This window comes from Antechinus flavipes, chromosome 5 (genome assembly GCF_016432865.1).
Source record: "Antechinus flavipes isolate AdamAnt ecotype Samford, QLD, Australia chromosome 5, AdamAnt_v2, whole genome shotgun sequence".
Lineage (NCBI taxonomy): Eukaryota > Metazoa > Chordata > Mammalia > Dasyuromorphia > Dasyuridae > Antechinus > Antechinus flavipes.
This window is the reverse complement of record NC_067402.1, coordinates 125,938,923-125,959,124: the sequence shown is the minus strand read 5'-3', so window position 1 is coordinate 125,959,124 and position 20,202 is coordinate 125,938,923.

Sequence of the window (20,202 nt, the reverse complement as noted above, 5' to 3'; positions counted from 1 at the left end):
AAGAACACTGGGAAATGAGTATGAACCACAACATGACATTTCCATTCTTTCTGTTATTGTTAGCTTGCATTTTTGTTTTTCTCTCCAGATTATTTTTACCTTCTTTCTAAATCTTATTTTTCTTGTATATCAAAACAAGTATATAAGTATGTGTACATATATTTTATTTAACATGTGTGGGACTAGCTGCTATCTGGGGAAGAGGGGTGAGGTAAGGAGGGAAAAAGTTGGAACAGAAGTTTTTGCAAGGGTCAATGTTGAAAAATTACTCATGCTTATTGTAAAACTTGTAATCTCTCTATTTATAACCTTTTGGGTATTTACATGAGATTAAATGAAATATGCAATCATTTGTAGGATTTTGAATGTGTGAACAAAAAAAGCATTCATTATTTACAATGTAAATGAAATGACACAGCATATGTAACCTAATAATATAACATGGGAAGCTCTTTTCAAACCTTAAAGCATTAGTACTACTTCAGTGGAACAGTGAATAGAGTGCTGATGCTGGAATAATCAGGAAAGTCTAAGTTAAAATCTGTACTCAGACAATTAATTTATGGGACCCTCACCAAGTTATTTAACCTTTCTTTATCTCAATAGCCTCTACTATAAAACTGGTATCATAAGAGCATTTATGTTGTTAAATATAAAGTGTTGTGGTGAGAATTAAATGAGACAATATTTGTAAAGCACTTAAGACAGATTCTGACACTACTGGGCTCTTAATAAATGTAAATTCCCTTCACAGAAAAGAAATGTTAGCTATTATTATTATCATTGAGTGGTAAAATGAATAGAGTTCAGAGACTTCAGTCAGGAAGACTGATCTTTTTGAGTTTAAATCTTGCCTCAGATACTTATTAGCTGTATGATCTTGGACAAATCATTTAATTATGTTTTTCTTAGTTTCCTCAACTATAAAATGAACTGCTTAAGAAAATGGCATAGTACTCCAACATCTTTGCCAAGATTTATTTATTTTAAGATTTAATCCCCTCCCAGATTTAGCTACATATATTATCTGCTTCAATTGCTACTGAACATTAATCACTAAATGGGCCCAGCCTCAGTCAAACTGAGATCTGTTGAAGACTAGTTTAAAAAGACCAAGGTCTCTCTTTTCATCCAGAACCATCTCTAGTGGTCCTAATCTGGATCTGGTCACTAGACATAGATGGACAAAATGAGGCAAGTGACCTGCACAGCCCTCCCTCCCTTATTCGAATTAATGTGCATGTCATACCTTCAATTTCCTGATATTGTGACCATCTTTCAGAACTAATAACAACAGTATCTCTTTCAGATAACTCACACCTCTGAGGTCTGGTAAAGTTAGCTATATTTAACAGGTATGTATCCTCTAAAAAGAAAACATTAAACTGATTCAAAAATGGTTATTCTAATATTTTAGATATTGTCTAAGTGTGAGCTAAATTTTGTTTTGTACTAATGACAGATAATTAAAAATTACATTTAACTGGGGCAGTTATAAGGTGCAGTGGATAGAATGTTGGGTCTGTAATCAGAAAGACTTATTTTTTGGAGTTGAAATCTGGCCGTAAATACTTATTACTTAAGTGGCACTCAAGTATCTTTGCTAAGGAAACTCCAAATGGGATAAAGAAAATTTGGACACAACTGGACACAATAACAATATGCAATTGATTTTTTCAGATATTAAATATTAAAATTATGTAAAATCATTATCCATATTTCTTCCAAGGGACAGGAATCATTTGAGAATTTGATGATGTATGAGAGAGAAAGTCAGACAGAGACAGACAAATACAGGTAGACAAAGATAGATAGAGATACAAACAGAGACAGAGGCAGAGAGAGAAAAAAAAAAGAGAGAGAGTGGGGTGATAAGAAAATGAAATTATTTTGGAATTAAGTAATTCCCATAATTGGAAATGGAGGAAGCAAAATGATGAAGCAGACTCTGTACCCTAAAGTATGAACTTCACAGGTCCACGGTACTATTCAACAGAGGTGAAAATAATAGAATATTACACTTAAAGGAGAATTGGAGATCATCTTGTTCCCTTTATTCTATAGATGAAAAAATTGATTCTCAGTGAGTTAGTTTCTATAATTAATTCACACAGTTAATTAACTTGCATAAACTTTCACATCTATATTATATCAGAAAGTTAAATTAAAATAGCGCCATAGATTTAATTGAGAGTTGAAATGTTCAAATAGGAGAAACCACCACATGGTTTGCAAAGCTTAGTTGATATTATTTGAAATGTAATATACAGACATTCATGTGAATAGAAATAAGAGGGAAAGAAATGCAGAATTGTAAGGGCTTATAGTTTTGGACTCCCAAGTTCAACATTCTACTGTACTATGTTTGAATATAGCTCCTATACTATATTATTTTTAGATTATAATCTTCTTAAAACCTATAATGCTTTACAGACTAGAAGAAACTAAGGAAGAGAGATAGAAATGAATCCGAGATCTTTTTTTTTTTAATAAGTATATTATTTATAACTTTTAACATTTACAAGAAGATTTAAAGTTTTTAATTTTCTTCTTTAGTGATAGCAATTACCCCTTAAATACTGGTTTGATTGCATCCCACGAGTTTTGATTTCTTATCTTATTGGTGTCATTCATTTTAAAGAAAATATTGACTGATTTTATGATTTATTCTTTAACTCAGTTATACTTTAGGAAAATTTATTTCATTTTCAATTAATTTTCATTGTTTCCAAAATCCTTTATTGCATATTTTATGGTCTGAAAAGACTGCATTTACTTTTTTAATCATTATTTTCCACATTCATTTGGAACTTGATAGGTCAGTTTTTGTGAAAGTTCCTTGTACATCTGAGAAAAAAGTCATACTCCTTTTTATTTATATTTAGTTTTCTCCAGATATCTGCTCTTCTGTAGTCACAAGTGCTAGATGTCCTCTCCACACCAAATCTGTAATCAAGAATAAACACTGAGCAATGATACAGAGTCGTACACCGGGCTGGCCTTCAACACTCTGTCAAAGATTTCTCTCACCTAACTATTAAATTAGCTTAAACTAGAAAAAGTCTCCCTTTGGTTCCATCATTCCAAAATTTTATTTGATTTGTCATTTATAAGATTTTTTTTTGTTTTTGTTTTTGTATTTTTGTGAGGAAATGTTGGGACAGTTTAGTTCATTGCATTATCTACTTCACCATCTTGGTTCTGTTCTTAAACTTGTAGTTTTGTCAAAAAATGGAACTTCCAGATAATTGACACCCTCTCTGTCTATGCATTGATACCAATTTTGGAAACAAGCATCAAGGAGAGTTTCTTAGGTTACTCAGCCAACAACTAGTTTGCCTCAGAATAAAAACCAGGTCTTCCATTTCTCAAGGCTAAACTCTCCACCCACTATCAAATAGACTTTTTATTCCATGCTCAAACCTCAAAATAATTAGTAACTGTACATTTAGTTGAGAACCTATTGACTACTATTACTGTTGTTGCTGCTGCTGCTGCTGCTATCACTCCTACTATTACTGCCTTTTGTAGAAAGGGAATGGGTGGAATAGAGAGATAAGGTGAAGAACTTATAGGAATGGGAGAATTCTTTTTCTGTATTTTATTTTCATTATTTCTGTGTTTCCCCTATGACCTGTATAATATGTGCAGGCCCATATGTACTTGAGCTTTGGTCAGCTATAAACATATTTACTTAACCTGAGCTAATGACATTTATCAGTATTTGACATTTATTGATATTTAGTCTATTAGCTTGACCACTGTCTGCTTAATTATCTAAAGCCTGAAGGTCTGATTTTCTGTTTCCTAGAAATCAGGTGATTTTGGGGAAACAGAAACCTTCCATTCCAATCTCTCTAGATAGCAGCAACCAATAAGATGCCTCCACTTCCCCCTTCTTGATGCTCTCTTACTTGTGATGTAATCTCTTGTGTAAAAGCCGTATATCTTTACTACTTCTTTAACCCTCCTACCAAAAGTTTTCTCTTTCCCTCATCCTCTGGAGGTTTAATAAACAACCTTTCTGCTTTCTACTGAGTAATCTCTGAGTAGTCATTCTGAGTAAGCGTGTTGTACATCCCATGCAGGAAGAACACTGCTTGAGGAGTCAAATGACCCAAGATTCGAGTCCCATCTTGGATTCTTAATACCTGTATTATCTTGGGCTAGTCACTTAATTTTATTGCACTTAGGTTTTTTCATCATAGAATTAAGAGATTGGCTTCTCAGATTCTCTAAGGTTTCTTCGACCTTTAGACCTGTTAGCCTATGATCAAAAAAATAGAGAAAAAATCATATTTCCCCTAATGGTTTTTCCCAATGGCACAGATTTCTAGAGGTAATGTTTGCATAATATTAAAATCCTTTGCAGAAGAAATTTTTGTCTTTTCTATTTATTGTTTAGTATTCTATCTGACATAAATGGGCATTTAAGGTTTTTTTTTATTAATGTATTGAATTATTTGACTAAAATGATGTGTATTAGCCAACTCTTTCCTAAATCACAGTCATGACTTCAGTCTATTCTTTGTCTCATGTTTTATATGGATACAATCCAAGGAAATTTAATGTGAGCTTTACCATTAAAGACTTAATGCTATTTCTTTTAGCTTTTCAGGAATTTCTGATATTTTCGTTAGAAAACTCTTTTTACTAAAAAAAAAAAGGTTTTAAAAATCTGCTGTTTTTGGAAATCAAGTCATAAAACCAGTTTCCAGACCTTTCACCTCGGCAAGTAAAATTCAGTTTCTACCACAGAACAGGGGAAAAGAGTAACAAAATGCTATTGATTTAGTTCTTTACTTACCTCTTTACCTTAATAAGATGCCCTTTTAAATTCCTTGTAGGCCATTTAAATGTAAACATTATTAAAAATTAGCACTTTTCTCTGTCTCCTCTTCCCTTGGAATTAAATGAAAAGAACAGTCTGTTAATGAATTCTCTAGGGAGCAAATCACATGCCCAGAAAGGTAGAAGTGAACTCTCTCTGAGTGATGTAAATTTTCTTATTTTAACTTACATTATTTATATTACATAATTAGATTAAATAGCATGCAGCTTAACTATAAAGAAACCCTCTCTTATTGAGAATGTGATATTATGTCCTAAAATGGTTTGAAGTATTTCACCTTATGTCTTTCTCAGTTCAAAAAGATTTTGAAAATATAAATAGGTAGGTCTTCACTTTTCTTAGGAAAGTTGTCAACATCTTGTGTAATGAAGTAGTGGGTTTAGTGTATTTTCAGGAGACTACAGGAGTGTTGTACATTAAAATAGAGCATATTTAAAATCTATTATAATGTAGGTGGAAGTGATCTCTGGAATAATCTGACTAACTTCACAAGGTTAAACTCCTAAATATAGCTCCCTATGAAAGTTGTTAACACCACTTCTGTACTTCATTTAGGTCTTTGATCACACCTCCTTGAAGAGTTGTCAAGAACTGTTTACTTGAGTGGCTCAGATGACCTACTGAGAATAGAGACTTGGTTTATAATTGCAAGGTTTTGAGCTGTATCCTTGGACTTGGACTTTAAAGGGGAGAATAGAGTAGAGGCTGAAAGAGCTGAGCTGAGGTTAGATAAAAACCAGAGCTGAAAATGGTATTAGTGAGCATGTAGATCATTGCTTCTGTAAATATTGTGGTATGATTCGATACACAGATATATAGAGATATTGGGAAAGATAGCTATATAGATATAGATATGTATGTATTTATGTATATCTCTCTGGCTATATCTTTGATTTTTTTGTATGTGTATCTCTGTCACTGTGTCTCTGTGTCTCTCTTTTTCTGTCTCTGTCTCTGTCTCTCTCTCTCTCTCTCTCTCTCTCTCTCTCTATATATATATATATATATATATGGATAGATAGATAGATATCAAGGAAAAGATAAATATACATAGATACTTAGATCTATCTATCTATCTATCTATCTATCTATCTATCTATCTATTGTTTAACTAGAGTGAAGGCTATAACCAGAAATATCTTCACCATTGTAATGAGAATAAAAGACAAGATCTTAGTTCTTTCTTTAGCCATATATCTCTACACAAAGTATGAACATTTCCATTGATACCTCTTTGGGACTTAAAGTAATAATGATATCTGATTCAGTGTTTTAAAATGCATTACTGCCAATCATTAAAGAAGAATAAATATTAATGAATTCTCAAGTTGCCAATCCATTTTACTTACTTCACAAATTAAGCAGGTAATTAGCCTATCTAAAACAAAGGATTTGGTTGTGATATCTATCAATGTATTTTATTATAACACCTCTCATTTTCATTTTTGTCCAATAACAATTAGCATGATAATTTTGAGGAGGAATATATATATATATATATATATATATATATATATATATATATATATATATATATATATATATATATGTTAATGTCTCTGTAGATGATTTTCTTAGTGATAAGTGAGGTAAGATGGAGAAGAGAGAATATGATATCTATTACGGTTCAATCTATAAACCCATATCTATAAAAATGATGTCCTAGTCTCAAGTAAGATCATCTTGTTCTTACTAGGATGCATCTAGCAATGCTTTTGTTTGTGTATTTTTTTTTCCTTCTGAAAGCCTTTTTATGTCTATCAATTAAATTCCCATTTCTATTCTTTTTCCACTATGAAATTAGCTCTAAAAAATTTTTAAACTAGACCAATGAGAACTTGGGGAACTCTCCCTTCTGATGAATTGTGATTTCATTTTTATTTAACTGGAGAAAACTTCATTGAACCTATGGAGAACTTAATTAAAGGCTCAGTCTCCATCTCTCTTGATTTTCAAAGCAAATACCAAGCAGACATTAAGGTACTGCTTGGGAGCTTGCGTGTTAGCTGTTTGTTACATCTCTAAGTTTCAAATCTCAGATATTTTATAGAACACAAAGAACAAGAATGCTATCCTTCAAGATCCCATTTGTAGTCAGCCTTATGTAAACAAATGAGTTGGTTACTACATGTGTTTTTTGATCATTCATTGACAAAAGATTTTCTTGTAATTTAAACTTCAGGAATTGTGGAGGTACCCAACAATATTTAAAATTTCCTGGGATGCAATAAATAGAAATTAGGTAAGTAAACCTACTATCTACACAATATATAAATAGATAAATGCCTTAAGTTACCTTAGATAGAGTACTTCTAGAGTGTGAGTTCCAGTAGCTATTTTAACTAGAGATGATTCCCTATGAACTGGTTAATTTTAATGTCTCAGTTATTACCCACCCCAAACACTCTCCAGTAAGCTTCCTTGAGGGGAAAAGGTATTTTTCCCCAAAAACATAGCACTTTTTTTTGTAAACAGAAGATACTTAATGCTTATTGAATTGAAAACAATTCTATTTACTTCTCTGAATTTATGTTTCCAAATATTACTTTCAAACTGTCCATAATCTCTGGCTCCAAACAAAGAAATACACAAAGTTATTTAACTTTAAAGTAACCATGCAACTGGGGATTTCTGGGAGCCAAGATCACAGATTAAGCAGTAAATTGACATAGCTTTCCTATATTCACCTCCAAAAAAAAAGCACAGCATAGTGCCCCCCAAACAATTCCTTGAAAAGCAAAACTAGCAAAAAGACAAGATGAAATGATATTTGAACCCAGGAAGATTGGCCGGAAAGACATGTTTCATTCAGGTAAAATGGAATGCAGTCCAGGACAGGAAGCCACCCAGCAAGAGAGCAGCAAGCCCCACCTCAGCAAATCAGGAAGAGATACTGAGCCCCAGTAAAGTCGAAAAGGAAAATGTCAACATCAGGACTGTGCTCCATCCCACTTGTCCTATCACAGTCAAGGGAATAACAGACTGCATCTTTTGAGCCTCAATATTCTTCAGATTAGCCCTGATCAAGCAGGCACCTGCCAGTAGTAAGAACTCCATATGTGTCAATGTAATTGCAGTGAATAGGTAGGCAATAGATATCAAAAACTGGCAGCCAAGAGCACTGGTCTCTACCATGTACTTTGGTAAAGCTTAGGGCAAACAGGGGCCTCCCCATCACTCAGGATAGTACCGGGAAATGTAGAAATACCTCACTAATTTCAGCTTCAGCACACGCCAGACACCACCACTAGAACATCTGCTCAGCACCAAGGCAAGATGTGCAACCTCTATATTCTAATAGCACCAGCCACCCCCACCCAACTCCCATAACACAGCATCAGACATGAGAAGCCTCTTCCTGCCATAGGTCTCAGGCTATGATTATCATCTTCATTTTATCTATTTTTCTTGGAGGCTTTGGATGTAGGAGCTTTGATTTTGTAATGATCTTCTAAGTGTGTGTCTTCATCTGCCTTCTCACCAGAGTAAACTTCAGTGGTCAAAAACTTTTTCTGGGAGAGGACTTCCGGGGCAGAGCCAAGATGGCAGAGCAGGCACACATGACTCTCTAAGCTCCTCTCATTACCCTCATAACCAAATATTTAATCCAACCTCAAAAATAACTCTTCACTGCTTAAATTCATGAAGATAAGAAGCACTACAACTTACCAGCCGAAGCTCGCCAGGAAAGGTTTGTCCTGAGGGGCCAGGAACAGACTAGCACAGGCAGTGAGAGGCTAGTGTCCTGAGCAGACCAGGGGTGGGGGTGATCTCTGTGGCTAGAGAAGTTATAGGGACCACTCTGCTATAGGCTAACTGCTCTGCCTTGATTACAAAGCAGTAAACTGGCAGAGAAGTTAAAGCCTAAAACAGAGGGTCCTCTAAAAAACGCCAGAACCTAATGAGATCTGGCTGTAACTCCTCAAACCCGGAAGTGACTCAGGCAGACTTTACCGCAGGCCTGTGGCCACATCCGGCAGTTCGGGGCTTTTGCGGGGGCAGTTACTAATCTGCACAACAGTGGGGCACAGCCTGGGCAGCCTCTAATCGGCTCAGTGTGGGGGGCTCGGCCTGGGGCAATAGAACCTCCCCAGCTGACTGCTCTTCTCCAGCAGACAATTCCTGTCCTGCAAAGCCATTCACTGCTCAACTGCTAACACCCATAGCCCCAGAGCGGGATTTGGCTTGGGAAGTGAAACTCTCACTGCTAAGTGTCTAGCCGCAGAGCAGTCATTATCTCACACAGCTGAGGTTCTTTGAAAGGCACTTTACCAGCCCCACCCTGCAGGCCTGAGTTACTTTCGGGTGGGGACTCTTTCTGAGAGCACTCCAGTACCTCACTGCTTTTTGTAGGCGGTCGACAGGACAGCTATCCCGTCCCTATACCTTTCACTGCTCTGCAGAGGAAGCTGGTAACCTCCTGGCTCTGAAGGCAGACCTTACAGGCTTTAACAAAATGAGTAAAAAAACAAAAGAACGATTGATAGTTTCTACCCAGAAAGAGAACAGCTTTTCAACCCTGAAGAGACTAATAGCAGACAGTCTCCAGATGATTGTTTCTCCAATACAAAAGGCTCTCCTAGAAGAGACTATTCAAAACCTTAAAAGAGAGCTAGAAGAAAAATGGGGAAAGGAAAGAGAAGCTATGCAAAAGAGTACAGAAAAGGCACATAACTCATTAAAAGAAAAATTTGATAAAGTAGAAAAAGAAAACAACTTCCTGAAATGTGAATTGGAAAAGGTAAAAAAACAGAGTTTGCGAATTGGAAAAAGAAAATGACTCACTAAAAAAAAAAAAAAAAAAAAAAAAAAAAAAAAAAAAAAAAAAATTAGTGAAATGGAAAAAAATTCCATAGAGCAAAACAACTCAATTGGACATATACAAAAAGAAGTAAAAAAAAAGCTAATGAAGAAAATAACTCACTAAAAATTAGAACTGAACAAATAGAAATGACTGATTCATTGAGACATCAAGAATCAGTCAAGCAAAACCAAAAAAATGAAAGATTGGAAAAAAATGCCAAATATTTACTGGGAAAAACAACAGATCTGGAAAATAGATCTAGGAGAGATAACCTGAGGATCATCGGACTACCCGAAAATTATGATGAAAAAAAGAGCCTAGATACTATTTTACAGGAAATCATCAAAGAGAACTGCCCAGAAGTAATAGAACCAGAAAGGAAAATTGGCGTTGAAAGAATTCATTGAACACCTTCTGAAAAAGACCCTAAAATAAAGACTCCAAGGAATATTGTAGCCAAACTTCAGAATTTCCAGACTAAAGAAAAAATTTTACAAGCAGCCAGGAAAAAACAGTTCAAATACCGAGATGCCACAATAAGGGTCACGCAAGATCTGGCTGCCTCAACATTAAAGGATCGAAGGGCCTGGAATCAGATATTCCGAAAGGCAAAAGAACTTGGAATGCAGCCAAGAATAAACTATCCAGCTAAGATGAGTATTTTTTTCCATGGAAGAAGATGGACATTTAATGAAATAGAGGAAATCCATCTGTTTCTAAGGAAAAAACCAGACTTAAACAAAAAATTTGATCTTCAACAACAGGAATCAAGAGAAGTAGAAAAAGGTAAAAGGAACTCTTGAGAACTGTATTTCTGTTGTGAATATATATAAAAATCATATGTATAATTTGATTTTACCGATATAACATAAAAAAAGGGAAGTAGAAATGGAAAGGGGAAAGTGCCAGAAAAAGGGAAGAAGGGAGATAAAAAGAGGGAAACTACATGCGTCAATGAGGCAGAGGAAACCTATCATATATGAGGGAACTTAGAGAGGGGGAGGAACATTATGTGAATCCTACTCTCCTCAGAGTTGGCTCAAAGAGGAAAAAATTCACATATTTGTTTTACACAGATTCTTCTCTCACTTCATTAAAAAGTGGGAGAGGAAAAGGGAGAAGGAAAAAGAGTAATAAGGGAAGGGTACAAGAAAGGAGAAGGCATTCCAAGGGAGGAGGGAGGGATACTAAAGAGGGAGAGCTGTGCGACGTTAGTGGGATCAATAGGGAAGAAGGGAAGAAGGGCAAGAAAAAGAAAAGTATAATCTGGGGATGTTAGGATGTCAGGAAATGCAGAATTGGTTATTTTAACCGCAAATGTGAATGGGATGAACTCTCCCATAAAGAGGAGTCGGATAGCAGACTGGATCAAAAGTCAGAACACTACAATAGGTTGTTTACAGGAAACACATTTAAAAGAGGGAGATACATGCACAGTAAAGGTAAAAGGCTGGAGCAGAATCTATTATGCTTCAGATGAAGTCAAAAAAGCAGGGGTAGCCATCTTTATCTCAGATCAAGCAAAAGCAAAGATTGATCTAATTAAAAAAGATAAGGAACGAAACTATATTTTACTAAAGGGTAGTATAGACAATGAAGCAATATCAGTATTAAACATATATGCACCAAGTAGTATAGTATCTAACTTCCTAAAGGAGAAGTTAAGAGAGTTGCGAGAAGAAATAGACAGCAAAACTATAATAGTGGGAGATCTCAATCTTGCACTCTCAGATTTAGATAAATCAAATCACAAAACAAATAAGAAAGAAATTAAAGAGGTAAATAGAATATTAGAAAAATTAGGTATGATAGATCTCTGGAGAAAACTGAATGGTGACAGAAAGGAGTATACTTTCTTCTCAGCAGTTCATGGAACCTACACAAAAATTGACCATATATTAGGACATAAAGACCTCAAAATTAAATGCAGGAAGGCAGAAATAGCAAATGCTTTTTTTTTTCAGATCACAACGCAATAAAAACTACATTTAACAAAAAGTTAGGTGTAAATAGACCAAAAAGTAATTGGAAACTAAATAATCTCATCTTAAAGAATGATTGGGTAAAACAGCAAATTATAGACACAATTAATAATTTCACTCAAAATAATGACAACAATGAGACATCATATCAAAATTTATGGGATGCAGCCAAAGCAGTAATAAGGGGAAATTTTATATCCTTAGAGGCTTACTTGAATAAAATAGAAAAAGAGAAGATCAATGAATTGGGCCTGGAACTTAAAAAGTTAGAAAAAGACCAAATTAAAAACCTCCAATCAATTACTAAACTTGAAATTCTAAAATTAAAAGGAGAAATTAATAATATAGAAAGTAAAAAAAAAATATTGAACTAATAAATAAAACTAAGAGTTGGTTTTATGAAAAAAACCAATAAAATTGATAAACCTTTGGTAAATCTGATTAGAAAAAGGAGAAAGGGAAATCAAATTGGCAGTCTTAAAAATGAAAAAGGAGAACTTACCACTGATGAAGAGGAAATTAAAGAAATAATAAGGGGTTACTTTGCCCAACTTTATGCCAATAAATTTGATAACCTAAGTGAAATGGATGACTACTTCCAAAAATATAGGCTTCCCAGATTATCAGAGGAGGAAGTAAATTGCTTAAATAGTCCCATTTCAGAAAAAGAAATAGAACAAGCTATTAATCAACTCCCTAAAAAAAATCCCCGGGACCAGATGGATTTACATGTGAATTCTACCAAACATTCAAAGAACAATTAGCCCCAATGCTTTATAAACTATTTGAAAAAATAGGGAATGAAGGAGTCCTACCAAACTCCTTTTATGACACAGACATGGTACTGATACCTAAACCAGGTAGGTTGAAAACAGAGAAAGAAAATTATGGACCAATCTCCCTAATGAATATTGATGCTAAAATCTTAAATTAGATATTAGCAAAAAGACTACAGAAAATCATCCCCAGGATAATACATCATGACCAAGTAGGATTTATACCAGGAATGCAGGGCTGGTTCAATATTAGGAAAACTATCAATATAATTGGCCATATTAATAATCAAATTAACAAAAACCATATGATCATCTCAATAGATGCAGAAAAAGCATTTGATAAAATCCAACATCCATTCCTATTAAAAACTCTTGAGAGTATAGGAATAAATGGACTTTTCCTTAAAATAATCAGTAGCATCTATTTCAAACCAGCAGTAAGCATTATATGTAATGGGGACAAACTGCAACCATTCCCAATAAGATCAGGAGTAAAACAAGGTTGCCCACTATCACCGTTACTATTTAATATTGTATTAGAAATGCTAGCTTTGGCAATAAGAGTTGAGAAAGAGATTAACGGAATAAGAATAGGCAATGAGGAAACCAAATTATCACTCTTTGCTGATGATATGATGGTATACTTAAAAAACCCCAGAGATTCTACCAAAAAGTTATTAGAAACAATCTACACCTTCAGCAAAGTTGCAGGATATAAAATAAACCCACATAAGTCATCAGCATTCTTATATATCACTAACAAAACCCAACAGTTAGAGATACAAAAAGAAATTCCATTTAAATTAACTACTGATTGTATAAAATATTTAGGAATCTATCTGCCAAGGGAAAATCACAAACTTTATAAGCAAAACTACAAAACACTTTCCACACAAATTAAGTCTGATCTAACCAACTGGAAAAATATTAAATGTTCTTGGATTGGGCGAGCAAATATAATAAAGATGACAATACTACCTAAACTAATCTACTTATTTAGCGCTATACCAATCAGATTCCCAAAAAACTACTTTGATGAATTAGAAAAAATAACACCAAAGTTCACATGGAAAAACAAAAGGTCAAGAATTTCAAGGGAATTAATGAAAAAAAAAATCAAATGAAGGTGGCCTAGCTGTACCAGATCTAAAATTATACTATAAAGCAGCAGTTACTAAAACCATCTGGTATTGGCTAAGAAATAGACTAGTTGATCAATGGAATAAGTTAGGTTCAAAGGACAAAACAGCCAATAACTTTAATAATCTAGTGTTTGACAAACCCAAAGACACCAGTTTCTGAGATAAGAATGCATTATTTGACAAAAATTGCTGGGGAAATTGGAAATCAGTATGGCAGAAACTAGGCATTGACCCACACTTAACACCATACACCAAGATAAGGTCAAAATGGGTTCATGACCTAGGCATAAAGAATGAGATTATAAATAAATTGGAAGAGCATAGGATAGTTTACCTGTCAGACCTGTGGAAGAGGGAGCAATTTATGACCAAAGAAGAACTAGAGATTACTATTGACCACAACATAGAAAATTTTGATTATATCAAATTGAAAAGTTTTTGTACAAACAAAACAAATGCAAACAAGATTAGAAGGGAAACAATAAACTGGGAAAACATTTTTACAATCAAAGGTTCTGATAAAGGCCTCATTTCCAAAATATATAGAGAACTGACCCTAATCTATAAGAAACCAAACCATTCTCCAATTGATAAATGGTCAAAGAATATGAACAGACAATTCTCAGACGAAGAAATTGAAACTATTTATAGACATATGAAAATATGCTCCAAATCATTATTAATCAGAGAAATGCAAATTAAGACAACTCTGAGATACCACTACACACTGTCAGATTGGCTAGAATGACAGGGAAAGATAATGGGGAATGTTGGATGGGATGTGGGAAAACAGGGACACTGATACATTGTTGGTGGAATTTTGAACACATCCAGCCATTCTGGAGAGCAATTTGGAACTATGCTCAAAAAGTTATCAAGCTGTGCATACCCTTTGATCCAGCAGTGTTTCTACTGGGCTTATACCTCAAAGAGATACTAAAGAAAGGAAAGGGACCTGTGTGTGCCAAAATGTTTGTGACAGCCCTGTTTGTAGTGGCTAGAAGCTGGAAAATGAAAGGATGTCCATCAATTGGAGAATGGTTGAGTAAATTGTTATATATGAACGTTATGGAATATTATTGTTCTGTAAGGAACGACCAGCAGGATGAATACAGAGAGAACTGGCAAGACTTACATGAATTGATGCTGAGTGAAATGAGAAGAACCAGGAGATCATTATATACCTCAACAATGATACTGTTTGAGGATGTATTCTGATGGAAGTGGATCACTTTGATAAAGAGAGCCTTAATTGATCAAAGATGGACAGAAGCAGCTACACCCAGAAAAAGAACACTGGAAATGAATATAAACTGCTTGCATTTATGTTTTTCCTCCCGGGTTATTTATACCTTCTGAATTCAATTCTCCCTGTGCAACAAGAAAACTGTTTGGTTCTGCACACATATATTGTATCTAGGATATATTGCAACCCATTCAACATGTAAAGGACTCTTGCCATCTGGGGGAAGGGGTCGAGGGAGGGAGGGGAAAAATTGGAACAGAAAAGAATGCAAGGGATAATGCTGTAAAAAATTGCCCTGACATGCGTTCTATCAATAAAAAAATTATTTAATAAAAAAAAATAAAATAAAGTTCCTCATTGATATTAAAAAAAAAGAAACTTTTTCTGTTGTCTGTTAATTTTCCTACCCCATTACAGAGCTTTTAAACTCTTTATTAAGCAATTAACTGGAAGTCACAAGTTCTTCTGCCATTAGGGCTGGGGTGGGAGCTTCATTGGTGCTGTCTGCACCCAAACTATAATGGACTCCCATTCTAGTACCACAGGCCTTTTCTGCTAACTTTATAAGTTGCCTTCAGCTGCCAAATGTTATCCTCTGTCTTTTTTGGGTGTTCTGATGCTCTAAAATTTATTTAGATTCATTATTTAAAGGAATTTTAAATAACTTGCATTCCCCACTCTTGTTTCCGTCAACTATAATGGATCTTTTAGACTTAAATGTAATTTAGCCCATTTTACATCCCACCCTTCATCTTCTCCCAGTATAATCTCTTTTGCACCTCTAATTTCTTTTTTATATCATCACCTTAAGTACAAATTATCCCAACATCCTCCAAGTATGTCGCTTCTAATTTCTCGCAAAGATACAATTCTCAAGAGTTATACATATCATCTTCCTATGTATGGATATAAAAAATTGTTAAATTTATTTATTAGTTTATTTTAACACAAATTGCTTTATGAATCATATCGGGAGAGAAAAATCAGAGCAAAGAGGGAAAAATTATAAGAGATTAAAAAAAACAGAAAAAGAAGTGAATATAATGTGTTGATTTACTTTCACTCTCTTTAGTTCTTTTTCTGAATGCAGATGGCATTTTCTGTCAAAACTTTATTGGGGCAGCTTTGGATCACTGAACTATTGAGAAAAACTAAGGCTTTCATAGTTGCCCATCACAAGTTCTTGCTGTTATTATGTACAGTGTATTCCTTGTTCTGCTTGTTTTTCTCAGCATCATTTCATTAAAATATTTCCAGGTCTTTCTAAAATCATTTTGTTCATCATTTTTATAGAATAATAATATTTCATTACCTTCATATACCATGATTTGTTCAGCCATTCCCCAATTGATGGGCATTTACTCATTTACCAATTGTTTGCTACCACAAAAAGAGCTAATACAAACATTTTTGCACTTGTGATTCTTTTTCCCTCCTTTATGATTTCCTTGGGATACAGATTCAATAATGACACTGCTGGGTCAAAGAATATGCATAGATTTATATCTCTTGGGCATAGTTTCAGATTCCTCTCCAGAATGGTTGGATCATTTCATAACTCCATCAATAATGCATTAGTATTCCAGTTTTGTTTCATCCCCTGTTCTTGTCATCTTAGCCAATCTAAGAGGTGTGAGGTGAGTTGCTTCAATGTGGACTTCTCTAATCAATAGTAATTTAGAGCATTTTTTTATGTGACCATAAATGACTTTAATTTCATCGTCTGAAAATTCTTTCTTTATATCCTTTCAGAAATGGCTCAAATCAATTGGGAAATGACTTTTATATTGTTATAAATTTGATACATGTCTTTGTGTGTTTTGAAAATGAGATCTTCATTAGAAATACTGGCTGTCCTCTTTGTAGTGGCCAGAAAATGGAAACTGAGTGGATGCCCATCAATCAGAGAATGACTGAATTAATTGTGGTATATGAATGTTATAGAATATTATTTTTCTGTAAGAAATGACTAGCAGGATGATTTCAAAAAGGCCTTAAGAGACTTACATGAACTGATGCTGAGTGAAATGAGCAGGATCAGGAGATCATTATATACTTCAACAACAATACTATATGATGATCAATTCAAGAGGCAAGACTCTTTTCAACAATGAGATCAACCAAATCAGTTCTATTTGTTTAATAATGAATAGAACCAGCTATACCTACTGAAAGAACTCTGGGAAATGAGTATGAACCACTACATATCATTCCCAATCCCTCTATTTTTGTCCGCCTGCATTTTTTGATTTCCTTCACAGGTTAATTGCACACTACTTCAAAGTCTGATTCTTCTTGAGCAGCAAAATAACAGTATGGATATGAATACATATATTGTATTTAACATATACTTAAACATATTTGACATTTAACATGTAATTCTACTTGCCATCTAGGGGAGGGGCTGGGAGGTAGAATGGGGGAAAATTGGAACAAAAGGTTTTGCAATTGTCAATACTGAAAAATTACCCATGCATATATCTTGTAAATAAAAATCTATAATAAAAAAATAAATAAAAAATAAAAGATGTGATACCTAAAGCACCCTCCCCCCCACCAAAAAAAAAAAAAAAGAAATACTGGCTGTAAAGATTTTTTCCAAGCTTTGTACATCCCTTTTAATCTTGCTTCTGTTGATTTTGTTTCTGCAAAAAGGTTTTAGTTAAATGTAATCCAAATTATCCATTTTACCTTTTATAATGTTCTCTAGCTCTTTGGTCAAAAATTGATTCCTTCTAAAAAAGATCTAATAGGTAAGGGATGTAAACATTTAACCTTTACAAAACATATTTTTCCTTCTCTTTTTACCTTCTTTGCTTCTCTTGAGTTTTGTATCTGAAGATCAAATTTTCTGTTCAGTTCTTGTCTTTTCATCAAAAATTATTGCAAATCCCCAATTTCCTTGAATATTTTCCTTGAAAGATAATGACTAATTTTGCTGTATAATTGATTCTTGCTTGAAGTCCAAGCTCTTTTCCCTTTGGGAATATCATATTCCAGCCCTTTGATTCTTTAAAGTTGAAGCTGCTAGATTCTAGGTAATCCTTATTGTAGCTTATAGAGTATGGGCTACTTCCCTGAAAGCCTCAGGGTTAGCCAGTCAGGTAGAATTAAAATTGTTGGTCTTTAGGGAGAGAAGTTAAGGAGATAGGCAAGCAGAACCCTGGTTATGGGAGTCTGGAGTCACCAACTTCTTCCCTCCTCACTGCCAAGTAACTCTGGCCTTTGACCTTCCACCCTCCAATCCTTGCCTATGATTATCTTAACACCAAACATTCAGCAAGCACCAACAGTGAGAAGAGCCATTTATCCAAACATATGTTAATTGAATCATTGTCTCACATCAAATAGATAATTAGCCTTAAGTGCTTGGTTGTCTGATTCAAGCATACCTTTGTGGAGTTTCAACCCTCTACACTGGCTCCTCAATACTTGAATTGTTTGTTTCTGGTTGCTTGCAAGACTTTTTCCTTGATCTGATCATTCTGGAATTTAGCTGCTATATTCCTTGGAATTTTCATTTTGGGGTCTCTTTCAGGAGGTGATCAGAGGAATTCTTTCAATGAGTATTCGACCCTCTGGTTATAGGATAGCAGGACAAATTCCTTGATGATTTCTTGAAATATGTTGTCTACCCAGCAGGATGAATACAGAGAGGACTGGCGAGACTTACATGAACTGATGCTAAGTGAAATGAGCAGAACCAGGAGATCATTATGTACCTCAACAATGATACTGTTTGAGGATGTATTCTGATGGAAGTGGATCTCTTCAATTAAGAGAGCTAATTCAGTTTCAATTGATCAAAGATGGGCAGAAGCAGCTACACCCAAAGAAAGAACACTGGGAGATGAATATAAACTGCTTGCATTTTTGTTTTTCTTCCCGGGTTATTTATACCTTCTGAATCCAATTCTCCCTGTGCAACAAGAAAACTGTTCGGTTCTGCACACATATATTGTATCCAGGATATACTGTAACCTATTCAACATGTAAAGGACTGCTTGTCATCTGGGGGAGGGGGTGGAGGGAGGCAGGGGAAAAATTGGAACAGAAGTGAATGCAAGGGATAATGCTATAAAAAATTACCCTGGCATGAGTTCTATCAATAAAAAGTTATTTAAAAAAAAGAAAGAAAACAAAAAGGATAAAATGTAATAGGAATAAAAAGAAAAGAAATATGTTGTCTACACTCTTTTCCAATGAGGCTTTGAGGTTAGTCTCCTAATTCTTAGAATGTGTGTCTTGAAACTATATTTCAGATCAGTTGTTTTTCCAGTGAGTTATTTTACATTTTCTTCTATTTTTTCTCTTTTTTTTTTTCTTTTTGGTTTTATTTCACTGATTCTTGATTCTCATTGCATCATTCCATTTGTCCAATTCTAATTTTTAGTGAATTATTTTCTTCAGTTATCCTTTTTATCTTCTTTTGAAATTGGCCAATTATAATTTTAAAGAAGTTATTTTGTTCACCGGATTTATTCCCCACTTTGTCAATTTTTAAGGAGTTGTTTTCTTTCCTGAATTCTATTTTTCAAGGAGTGGCTTTTTCCCCCCATTTCACCAAATTTATTCTTTAAGAGGTTGTTTTCTGTCAATTTGTATGTTTCCTATTCTAAGTTATTGGCTCTTTTCCCCAATCTTTCATACTTCTTCTGCATAGCTCCCATTTCTTTACACTTCTTCTATTTTTCTTTTTTTGAACTCTTACAAGAAAAAAAATTTTGAATTCAAAAGCAGTTCATATCCCACTTTGAGATTTTACATGAAGGCATTTTGCCTATGCTGTTCTCTTCTTTGTGTTCTTATCTTCCCTGTCTCCACATAGCTTTTTATAGTCAGAATTCCTTTTTCTTTTTCTTTCTTTCTTTCTTTTTCTTTCTTTCTTTCTTTCTTTCTTTCTTTCTTTCTTTCTTTCTTTCTTTCTTTCTTTTTTTTGCCTTGTTGCTCATTTTTAAAAGTTGAGCTCTCCCCCTAGGGCACAGGGGAAATTTCCCAAATGCTTTTGCAGAGAGACAGGAGTCTCTCACTGACTATGCTGGGCTGAGGCTTGGATTGTGGCTAGGGCTGGTAGTGCTGCAAGGTTTCCCACTGTGCTAGGTGGGCCTGACCAAAGTTTTGCCTATTTTATTAGGGTTCAGGGGTTGACAATTTTTTTTCTGTAGTTACATGGGAAGTCTCACAGCTAGTCTGCTGATCCACTGATCTTCTAAACTATGACAGAGTCGCTAATCTTGCTTTATTTTGGCTAAGAACTTTCCAGTAGATTTCCTGTGTGGGCCCTCTCCACCCTGGTTCTTCCTACACCACACTTGTGCTGGGCCATGTTATCATCCCTCTACTGCCCAAAGAGACAGAACTTCTCTGAAATCCTTTCATGATATCCTAAACTGGAAAATT